Consider the following 12,387-nt stretch of genomic DNA (forward strand, 5'->3'; position numbering starts at 1 on the left):
GGATTGATGTTGTTATTGGTGTAATGCAGGCTGGTGGCAATGTGTATTAAATGAAATAATGTTGGCTGGTGCAGCATGTGCGGGTTATCGGCATGTCGCGATGGGTCCTTTTCATTTTGGTTATGATGCAGTAAGGCCTATGTGAGTACAAGGTAAATGTATTTGAATGAATGTATGGGTTCTGTTCTGAATGTATTGGGTTGTTATGGTTTAAGCTTGTGTTCTTTTTTGTGAGAATTCTCTGTCATGGCTTTTCGTAATTGAATCTGCGTGTCTGTATGTGACAGGGGCTGCAATAGAAATGTCTACGAACTTGTGGATTCGAAGGACCTTCGGTTTGTGCCGATTTGAAAGTGTCATGGGCTAGCCGTTTGGTAAGTGTGGATATGTATTTGTATGAACTTTGGTAGACTTGCTGTATGCATTCGCTTTTGAAAGTATCGGGCATTTGTGAATATGGTTTCCTTGGTTTGTGCAGCCTTGTACCAATCCACTTAACATGGCATGAAGTTGCTTACGGGTAGGAGGCAATCCGAAGACGACGCAAAGGCGTGTTGTAGTGAAGGTGAATGACCATGAAGAGGAAACTGAAGCAATTTAGCAGGCAGCAGGTTTTAGGAAGAAAATTCCAGGGTCCAACTTTGGTTAAACATGTGGATTTTGGGCATTTTCCATGTAATTGGATTTGGCCATGAGGTGTGATGGATTTTGAAAATGGAATGAAATAAGCCTTTTTTTCCCTCCAACTTGTATTTGTTCAACTATTTAAGTCTTCGAACATTTCTTCCAACTTTATGCACTCCTTCCATGATTGACTTTGACCAAAAGTAACTAATAGTAATAAATGTCCTCCATCATTAAATGATTCATAAGTTCCACCATGTTTCATATCAGATTCTAGCACAAAAATCCAAAATGAATGAATTGTTACCCGAGTGACCAAGTGAACATCATTCCCCGATCAATAAGAAGTTTGTGTCCAAGTTTAAAGTTTTCTTTTAATGAAGCCACTATAATGAGTTGTATTACAAGTAATAATGAAGTCTCTCCTTAAATGATGAATAAATCCAAGTGCTTAACAAAAACCCTTGATGATCATAAGGCCCAAACCTTAAGATTTATGTGATAATCCCCAGCATACAGAGTACCTTAATCCAATATCAATGAAAACCTTTGTTGAACAAGTCCGCATAGTGTAGAAATCCTGAACATTGTGAAACCCTAGATCCCATGCTCTAGATGTTTATTTGATGAATGAATGCAAAGTTACGTTAATGACCTAATGGAGGGTATGTACATGAGATTATGAGATGCATAAGGTTAAGCCAGATAAAAATATAAGGGTAGGACAAATTTAGGGTATGACAACTGCCCCTATTGAATTTTCTTAAACCTGGAGGTGAGATTGGCGTTAGCCTTTCGAACATTCGAGGTAGAAGAAGATTAAATATCAAGACCTGAAATATGTCCTGAAGAAAAGATGGTGTAGATGTCATCCTTATTTTTCTTCATTTTTCATTTTTTTTATATCTGCTGGGTAAAGAGAAGTTGTTTTCTGGTGGAACGAGTTTATCGTGAGTAACAGTGGTTGAAAGGAGATAACTTGTAACGCGGTAACGATGCCAATACAAGGTTCTCAAAGGGAGTGATTGTCGCATGAAACAATGAATGAAAAATATAGGTTTGACGGGGAGGTAAGATTGACGGGTGATCCACGACCAAAGATTGAAATAAAGAGACAAGGATAAGATCTACGGACGACCTACAATCCTAGAAGGTTTGAAAGAAAGGATAAGATCTACGAGCGGTCTACGATCCCAAAAGGAAGAAAGGATAAGATCTACGAGCGACCTATGATCCCAAAAGAAACAAAGGATAAGATCTACGGTCGATCTACGATCCTAAAAGAAAAAGGATAAGATCTATGGGCGATCTACGATCCCAAAAGAAAGGATAACATCTATGAGCGATCTAGGATCCCAAAAGAAAGGATAACATCTACGATACCAAAAGAAAGAGGATAAGATCTACGGGAGATCTACGATCCCAAAAGAAAGAAGGATAAGATCTACGGGCTATCTACGATCCAAATAGAAAGAATAAACATCAACACTGAGGTTTGAGAAGGAAAGGATTAACATCAACATTGAGGTTGAAGAAGGAAAGGATTAACATCAACACTTGGAGGACTAACGGTCGACATCAACACTGAAGTTGGGGAAACAAACCATCGACATCAACATTGAGGTTGGATTGCAAGTGGGCCTAATCTTTTATGATCCAAAAGAAAGAGGATAAGATCTACGGGAGATCTACGATCCCAAAAGAAAGAAGGATAAGATCTACGGGCTATCTACGATCCAAATAGAAAGAATAAACATCAACACTGAGGTTGGAGAAGGAAAGGATTAACATCAACATTGAGGTTGAAGAAGGAAAGGATTAACATCAACATTGAGGTTGGAGGACTAACGGTCGACATCAACACTGAAGTTGGGGAAACAAACCATTGACATCAACATTGAGGTTGGATTGCAAGTGGGCCTAATCTTTTATGATCCAAACTTGTTCCTCATGTCAACAAGAAGCTCCAAGTCTAGGTCCACGAATATTTGATGAATATTTGATTTTTATTGAATTTTTATTCATTAAAAATATGATTTAAATCAAATAAATGATGGAAAATATCAAAGATATAGTATTAACTTATTTTTCAATCAAATATTGGGTCTATTTTCAGAGCAAATCATGTGCAAAACGTTGAGCCTTGGCCTTGAAAGATTGAATACAAAATAACATGTTTTTTGTGTAAAATTAAATCAAATATTTTTACACATCAAATCTTGGATTTGTTCAGTTTTATTAACCTAATTTGGTCCTTATAAAAAGCCTACGATGTTCACACGAAAAAGGAGGGGTGGAGCAGCCAAGACAAGAGGGTTTTAAGAGAAGAAAAATTCCTTAAAACTAGGGCACGGTCAAAACTTCTCCTCTGCAAGTTGCCAGTTGTTTCATGCACCAAACAACATTCCTTGAAGTTCTTTGAACCATTCCAGATCAACACGAAGTATCAACGCATCCAGAATCGTCTTCATCAAGAATACGGTTTGCTTCAAACTTTCAGACTTAGATTACGATAATCCATGCATTATTAACATTTTTTAGTACATGTTTATGATTATCATGGTGTTTAAGACATGTTTGAACCGTCGTTGATGAGTTTTGGCGTGAGGATTGCAAGTTGCCATGGCTAGGGCATGGTGGAGCTTCATTGTCGTACCCATGTTTTCAGAGGGTTTCCGGCCAAACAAAAGCTAGTTTCATGATCAGGGGACCTTCTTTAACCGATCTGGGCCATTAGTGTTTGTGTTTAACGTCTTTTTTGGTGAGTTTGATTTCTTGCAGAAACAGCTACGAAGGATATCGTAGCTAAACCGCAACTATTTTGCAGCTATCTTCTTGGGCAGGTTTGATGATGAAGAAGATAGATGGTGGGCCACGCGTGCAGCTTCGCGATTGGCCGGTCAGCCATTGTTATCCTCACTCCACGCGTGTAACGTTTCTATTGGCTAGTCAATGATTCAATTTCCTTTATCTATCGTTGATTGGCCAGGCGAAAATTGGTGGAGCCCACTCTGACTCCACTATTGACTCGTTTTTGAATATGAGATATTATTTGTTGTTTCTTATTTATTGATTGTTGATAGTTTCAATTGCAACTAATTAACGCAGCTGAGATGGTATAACGTGAAGGCCTCCCACCAACAAGACCTGGGTTCGATACCCAGCGTCTCTCTTATTTTTGACTGATTTTCTTGCATAGACAAACTCACAGATTCAATGCAGCACACCCAAGGAGAACCATGGTGCACGTCACGCAGGGGCCGTCAGATTTCCTTAGTGCTAGATCCAACGCCCCAGGTTTAAGGGCACACCATGCACTTCCAGAAGCAAGTCCCATTGGATCACAGCGCAGGTTTTCTTATTCTTATTTTTTTTCTTTTTTCTCTTATTTCCCTTTTTGTTTTTTTTAAATTAGTTTAAATAGTTTTTTTCAACTAAAACTTTTTTTTAACAAAAACTATTTTATTTTTGATGATAAACTTTTTTTTTAACAAAATTGTTTTTTTTAATAATAATTAATTTAGATTAATAATATAGTTGAGTTTAATTTAGGTTTTGATAAATAATTTTAAATAAATAATTAAGGTTAGTTTTTAGGTTTAGTAATTAACTTTATTAATAATTATTTTTAGGTTAGTAATTTAATTCTAGGCTAATTAATTATTTCTAGGTTTTCAAGCCCTGATTTGATTTTTGGCTAACTATTTTTTTCATCATGACTATTAATCACTGTTTTCCCTAACCCTTTTTGATCTGTTACCTTATAATTATTGAGGTTTTATTTTCGCGCCCAATTCTTCCTCTATTTTGTATCTGCCCCAAAGCCTTGTAATAGGGTTTCTATTATTTTGCCTCGATTTCTCTGCAGGTGTTTATTAGGGTTATGATTTTATTTTTCCGCCCTTATTTTTCTGCCCTCAGGTGTTTATTGTAATAGCGTAGGACTTTTAATTTTGTTTATATTAACTGCGTGGTTAGTAATAATAGGGAGTGCAAGCCTGCTAATAAATTTAGTTTGCCTAAATTATAAGATAAATATAATTGAATTAAATCACCTGATTGAGACACGCACACACCTTTAGGGTAACCTCTCTTGTTGCCTTGTTGCCTGTTGCCTTATTATTTGTTGCCTTTAACTATAATTCTAAATAGTCAAGTCCCTCGATTCCGAGGATACCTAAAGCAAATGTTGCCCTCAATTCATTATCATCATCAAATTTGTCCCTCGAGGTTGCCTTGTAAATGATGATTGTCCCCATTGTTAAGGTGTCCTCGCATGATGCCTAAAAAGATTAATGACTATTTTATCCTTTCCTAAAGACTACCTACCTCTACATGGTAGGGACAGTTTTATGGCGAACGATACTTCCTCGATGACCCTTTACATCCAATGAAAGGACTTCCTACCCTCCTATGGTATGGATAGCCCTTTCAAACTGAAATGCTGAAAGAACAGAAATCTTAAAATTAGGGTAATTGCTATTAATTGCTTGCTCTGATTTAAATTCAAAAAATCATTTTACACACTCTTTTTTCAAATACTTTCAAAAGGGCTACGCTGATTTTACAAGCTAAAGTCCTTATTCAAACTCTTTTTCTATTCATTACAAACATTTTTGAAAATAAAGTGAGCTAAGCAATTAAGAGCCCATGGATAACCATGGATATAAAGGGTGCTTTAAACCTTCCCTTTGTATAACCTACCCCCCGAACTCAAAATATTTCAAAGGTCTTTCTGGTTCTTTTTGCCTTTCTATAAATTGGATAAAATAAAAGTCGGTGGCGACTCTTGCTTAACCGCGAGATTTCTTTAAAGTCAGTTCTCCCACCGAGTTACAGTTGTGAATTTGAATATGATGATATGTTTGGCTAATAAAATTATTGTTATGGTGAAAGTTACTTTGTTGATGGTTTGGTTGTGGTAAAAGCAGTATTGCGTTATAAGTTGTGAAGTTGTGATAATTGTTGTATGAAGTGGTGAAATTATGTATGATTTATATCTCCTATATTATTTATCTTGCATTCCTTTATATTGTAAGACATCTCACCCCTTTGCTGATATTTCCCCTACCATGGGAAATGGGCAGGTATTCAAGATTAGTTGTGCGTGTTCGGATTGACTTTATGAAGTCTTTATGTTTCTTTATGGCAAGTCGAGTTGGTGTCTATTGCTCTGATACGTAGCACTTGGGGGTTTACTTGTTATTATTTAATTATTGTATTCCATGATGACATTTGTTTTAAGTTGAATTGAAAGATGTTTATAAAATGAAATTGGAAGTTGTTGGATAAAGTTTTGTTTCCGAATGCTATGTATCTTTGTTAAATGCAATATAAGTAGGTTTGTTTGGTTAAGTCGAAATGTGACATCCCATCTTTTGATGAATATTTTTGAATGCACTCTGATTTTTGCTTATTATTGCGGGGTAGAAATGGGGTGTTACAGAAGCCTCTAGAAGTACAGATTGCAAGTGATTCTCATGAGTTACTTCCTCGAGGAAGACCAAACATTTCACTTGCGGCGGATGAAATGGGATTGATCGATAGAAACATTATGAATAAACTCAACCCTTGCATCGATCAAGTCTTGGACTTTTTGTACCTCAACACCTTGTAAGGCTTGACATTATGATCGAGTGCCCCAGAGCGGAAATCAAACCAAGCGTTAGTATCTGGACCTTTGGACGCCCTTCAATAAGAATCAAGCTCACCATATCAAGTGGGTCAAAGCCTCTTATTCAGGATATCGTACTTTTAAGTTTGAAATCATCTAGCTAGAGGAAAATACATCCTCTTACCCCTTGGACAAATTCAGATTCATCTTTTAGAGTTGGGCGTTCCGAGCTTAAACAGCGAGAGAGGATGAGAAACTTGTTGTGGAAACCTGCTATGCCATGTTATGATATGGTATGCATATGCAATGTTTTCAAGGATATTTGTGGAATATAGTTTACAACATTTGGTAGTAGCTTCGCCTGAAGAACTTTGACTTTTTGTCTTTGGACGTCCTTCTACAAGAATCAAGCTCACTATATCAAGTAGGTCACAGCCTCTGATTTGGGGTATTATACTTTTTATTTTAAAAGCACTTGGCTAGAGGAAAATGAATCCTCTTTCCCCTTGATGGAAGTTGGCTCTTGATAATCCTTCCACAATAGCACCTAGAAATTATGCGCCATAAATCCCTAAGATCCTTGAAAAAGGTTAGTTAACATGCTATGTTATGATGACATGATGGTATGGGGATGTTATGCATTAAGTAGAGCATAAGGTGATAAGGACAAGTAAGTCCTACAAACAAATCATGCTAGGAAAACAAGTTGTTAGACAATGACTACAAACAAGTCACACAAGAGTCTTAGGTTTAGAGGCTTACATGAGGTCCATATGTGATACCCCCCCCCCCCTTGCATTTTAGTTGGTTCAACCTGTCCTAAAATAGTAATCAGGTTCTAGGGAGCTCATATCACGGATCTTTCTCGAAGGCATTATCTCAGTTTGGCAATTGCATCGCCAACCAAAAACATCCTGAAAGTCTGATCTCAATGAGTGTAGCTTCGAGTATCAACCAACTTCAGTCTAAACCAAAGCCAGCCATCTCGCTACTTTCTAATGGCGAAAGATAAGTTAACTAGGTTCTAAAGGTCCGTTAGTGCTAATGACACCACGCGATAGACTAATATTATCCTCGATTCGGGCCTCAAGGAACATCAGTAGACACCAAAGTGTCGCACTGACCATGGCCACCATATCAACCATACAGGTATACGCCATACAGTTTCCTTGGTCTATTGCCATTTACCTAAGGTACACTAGATCCGGGTATAGGATCTTTTACATAAGTAACACCCAAGACAAAACCTTCAAAAGTAAAGCAATCAAAACAAACAATTGAAAACATTTATAAGTGATCTAAGCTCTAAGGTAACCCCTCTTTTTATTTCATCCCCAGCAAAGTCGCCAGTTTTGTAATATGGTGGGAGATATGACGTTTTGTTTTGTTATTTCGCAAAACATGTTATGGTTAGCAAGGGTCGCCACCGACTTTTATTTTATCCAATTAGGAAAGGCAAAAAGAACAGGAAAGAACTTTTTAAATATTTTGAGTTCGGGGGGTAAGTTATACAAAGGGAAGGTGTTATCACCCTTTGTATCCATGGGCTCTTAATTACTTAACTCACTTGTTTTTGTTTAACTTGCTTGAAATGTGGTGTGTGTTTAGAAAAAACAGTTTGTAAAAGAGTTTAACTTTGTAATGATCCTTGTTCGGATATATACAAAGTGTTATCTTGAAAGATGTTTTGAATAACAAGGTATGAAAAGTATTTGAAGATTTGATTTGTTGTGAGCAAGCAATTAGGAACTACTTACCCTAAGTTGTAAGGTCTTTACTATACTATAAGGCTTTCCTTGAGTGATAGTACTATCCATACCATTTGTGGGTAGGTAGTTGAAAATTCTAGTAACACACACTCGATGTCAAAATGGATGTTATGACATCCACAATTATGCAGCACAGATAGTAATAACAAAACAACATAAAACAATAAAGAACACACAGAATTGTTTACCCAGTTCGGTTCAAACAACCTACTCTGGGGGCTACCAAGCCAGTGATGAAGTCCACTATTAGTAGTATCAATTCAAAGCTAAAATCCCTCATTTACAACTTCTCACTTAATCACTACCCAATGATCCTTCTACCTAGGTTCTCTCTAAATATGGAATATCTCCATTCCACTCCCCCTCAATCACAACAGTGATTACACATAAACATATAACAATTACAGAGAGAAGACACTCTTCAAAAACACACCTTGATATGCTTAAAAGCTTCAATCAAGAGACACACACTCGTGCTTTAAAGCTTAGAGTGACATTAAACATACACAAACTATTCCAACGCAATCATCAAGGACAATTGCTTGGATCACACGAGACAGCTACAGAACAACAGTTCTTCACAATACACAATCTTCTGTCTGCGTTCCAAAATAGGATTGCAGTCCTTTTATATGCAGTCTTGGGCCGTGGGCTTTTTAAGAAACAAATTAGGGTTAACCAAGTTAACCTAATTCACATGCCATCTGTTTGTTACAAAATGTGTTGTCAGCAGGATCTTCTGGACGAAATATTCAGCACTCGATAAAAGGTTTCCTAAACCTATAATTGAGATAAATCAGGAAACACATTTAATAAATAATAACAGCTCATGCTATCACACACGGATGTCATGACATCGATCATGACATTCACTACAAAACATGTATTAGCTTCACACATATGCAACCTGCATAATACAATATCAACCAGGTATGTTTTACCATTAATGCAGCCGACATGAAAACACCTTCAATCTCCCCCTTTGGCAAATTTTTGGCTAAAACAACCTGTCACACCATACCAGAGAAATACTTGCAACGGACACAAGATAACCAAAACATAATAAAAACAAGCTAATATACAACAAACAACATACATCACCACTATGCACACAGTGCTTAGACAAACCAGACAAACAGCCCCAAGAGTAGCTTAAGCACAAACAGATCAACACAAAAATAAGCAAATTAGTATTGTTGATCACACACAACCACCATTCTTGTTGTTTTGGGGTGACATGTATTACTTCTCCCCCTGTTTGGCCACAAAAGTTGCCAAAGCCAACAGAAATGTCTTCTCAAATTGTGTAGCATCAAGAGCTTTTGTGAAGATGTCAGCTAGCTGAAGTTCAGTGTTTACGTGCTCTAGGCAAATTACCTTGTCTTCGACGAGTTCTCTGATAAAGTGGTGTCGGATATCAATATGTTTCGTTCTGCTATGCTGAATTGGATTTTTGGGGATATTGATAACATTGAGATTGTCACAATATAAAGTCATGACATTCTGAGGAACATTGTACTCAGTCAGCATTTGTTTCATCCAGACCAATTGTGAATAACTACTACCAGCTGCTACGTACTCTGCTTCAGCAGTAGATAAGGTGACACAATTTAGTTTCTTGCTGAACCATGATATAAGGTTGCTACCTAGAAAGAAACATCCTTCAGATGTGCTTTTTCTATCATCAGCACTTCCATCCCAGTCAGCATCACAGTATCCAGTCACGACAGGGTCACTTCCGTTGGTGTACAGTATACCATAGTCAGAAGTTCCATTTACATATTTAAGGATTCTCTTGACTTGATTCAAATGACTTGCCTTTGGCTCTGCTTGGTATCTGGCACACGCTCCAACTGCAAATGTAATATCTGGTCTGCTGGCTGTTAGATATAGCAAGCTTCCAATCATGCTCCTGTACAAACTCTGGTAAACACTTATGCCCCCTTCATCTTTGGATAGCTTTTGATGTGTTGGTGTAGGAGTTCTTTTGTGACTTGCATTATCCATTCCAAATTTATTCACTATGTTCTTGGCATATTTGCTTTGAGACATGAATGTGGAGTCTTCCATTTGCTTGATTTGAAGACCAAGAATGTAAGTCAGTTCCCCAACCATACTTATTTCAAATTCAGTCTGCATTTGACCGACAAAGTGTTTTACCATTGTATCCGACATTCCCCCAAACACTATGTCATCCACATATATCTGAGCAATCATGATTCTTCCATCTGTGTTTTTGACAAAGAGGGTTTTGTCTATTCCACCTTTCTTATATCCATTTGTGGTCTGAAATTCAGTTAACCTTTCATACCAAGCTCTTGGAGCTTGTTTCAACCCATAGAGAGCTTTTCTTAGTTTGTATACATGATTAGGAAGATTTGGATCAGCAAACCCTTTAGGTTGTTCCACATATACTTCTTCGTTCAGATATCCATTTAGAAACGCACTTTTTACATCCATCTGATAAAGTTTGAACTTCAGAATGCAGGCTACTTCTAGTAGGAGTCTGATTGACTCAAGTCTTGCTACAGGTGCAAAAGTTCCATCAAAGTCTACTCCCTCCACTTGACTGTATCCTTGAGCTACTAACCTGGCCTTGTTTCTTGTTATGACTCCTTGTTCATCAGACTTGTTCTTGTATATCCATTTGGTACCTATGATATTCGTTCCTTCTGGTCTAGGTACCAGTTCCCATACTTCGTTCCTTTTGAACTGTGCAAGCTCCTATTGCATGGCATTGATCCAAAATTCATCTGTCAGGGCTTCCTTTACGTTTTTTGGTTCAACTTTGGACACAAAGCACGAATTAGCTATAATTCCTCTTGACCTGGTCATTATTCCACTGTTGAGATCTCCTATGATTAGTTCCTTGGGGTGATCTTTCTAAATTCAAATAGATGGATCTTTGCTGATTGTCTCAAGTTCTGGCTCTGAAGGAGTCTCATTACTTACTTCAGGTTGGTTTGTCTGTTCAGCCTGAATTTCAATAAATGTTTCAACATTCTCTATGACATCGAATTCTCCATGTTAATCATCGACAACCACATTGATGGATTCCATCAACACTTGTGTTCTGGTGTTGAATACTCTATAAGCCCTGTTGTTTGTTGAATATCCCAAGAATATGCCTTCATCACTTTTGGAGTCCATCTTTCTCCTTTGGTCTCGATCTTTCAGGATATAGCACTTGCTCCCAAAAACATGAAAATACTTGACACTTGGTTTCTTTCCTCTCCAAAGTTCATAAAGAGTGGAGGAGGTTTTTTTTCTCAATGTTACTCTGTTATGGACATAGCAGGTTGTGTTCATAGCCTCAGCCCAAAAATACATGGGTAGTTTCTTAGCATGAATCATTGCTCTAGCTGATTCTTGAATAGTCCTGTTTTTCCTTTCTACTACTCCGTTTTGTTGGGGTGTAATAGGGGAGGAGAATTCATGACTAATTCCTTCAGTTAAACAAAATTCATCAAGTTTGGCATTCTCAAATTCTTTTCCATGATCGATCCTGATTCTGATGACAATGCTTTCCTTTTCTCTTTGCAGTCTAGTGCTGAGCTCCTTAAAGACATCAAATACATCAAATTTTTCTCTAATGAAGCTTATCCATGTGTATCTGGAGTAATCATCAACTACTACATAAGCATACCTTTTTTCTCCAAGACTTTCCACTTGCATTGGTCCCATTAGATCCATATGCAGTAGTTCCAGGGTTTTAGAGGTAGTGAGATGACTGACCCTTGGGTGAGAGGTCCTGGTTTGCTTTCCAGCCCGACATTCTCCACAGACTTTGCCTTCATCAATCTGTAGTTTTGGTATTCCTCTCACAGCTTCCTTGTTTATGATTTTTTCATCCCTCTCAAATGTAGATGTCCCAGTTTTTGATGCTAGAGTCTAACCTCTTTTTCTTCTTTTGCATTGGAGCATATTGATGAATGACTTGCTATTTTGGGTTCCCATAAGTAGCAGTTGTCTTTGGATCTTACTCCCTTCATGACCTCTACATTTTTTTCATTAGTGACCACACATTCATCTTTGGTAAATATGACTTTTAGGCCTTGGTTACACAGTTGGCTGATGCTGATCAAGTTTGTAGCTAGACCTTTGACCAGTAGAACACTGTCTAGTTGAGGGGCTCCTGAATGTTCTAGCTTTCCTACCCCTTTAATCTCTCCCCTAGCTCCATCACCAAAGGTCACATAGCTAGTGGAGTGTGGTTTGATTTCTTCTAACAAGTTTTTCATTCCTGTCATGTGTTTTGAACATCCACTATCAAAATACCAGTCTCCTTTGGTTGACACCCTCAAGGAGGTGTGAGCAATTAAAGCAGAACATTTGACAACCCATTGTTGTTTCATGATAGGGTTGTGCTGGTTGAGATTG

Source organism: Vicia villosa, linkage group LG1 (assembly GCF_029867415.1).
Source record: "Vicia villosa cultivar HV-30 ecotype Madison, WI linkage group LG1, Vvil1.0, whole genome shotgun sequence".
NCBI lineage: Eukaryota > Viridiplantae > Streptophyta > Magnoliopsida > Fabales > Fabaceae > Vicia > Vicia villosa.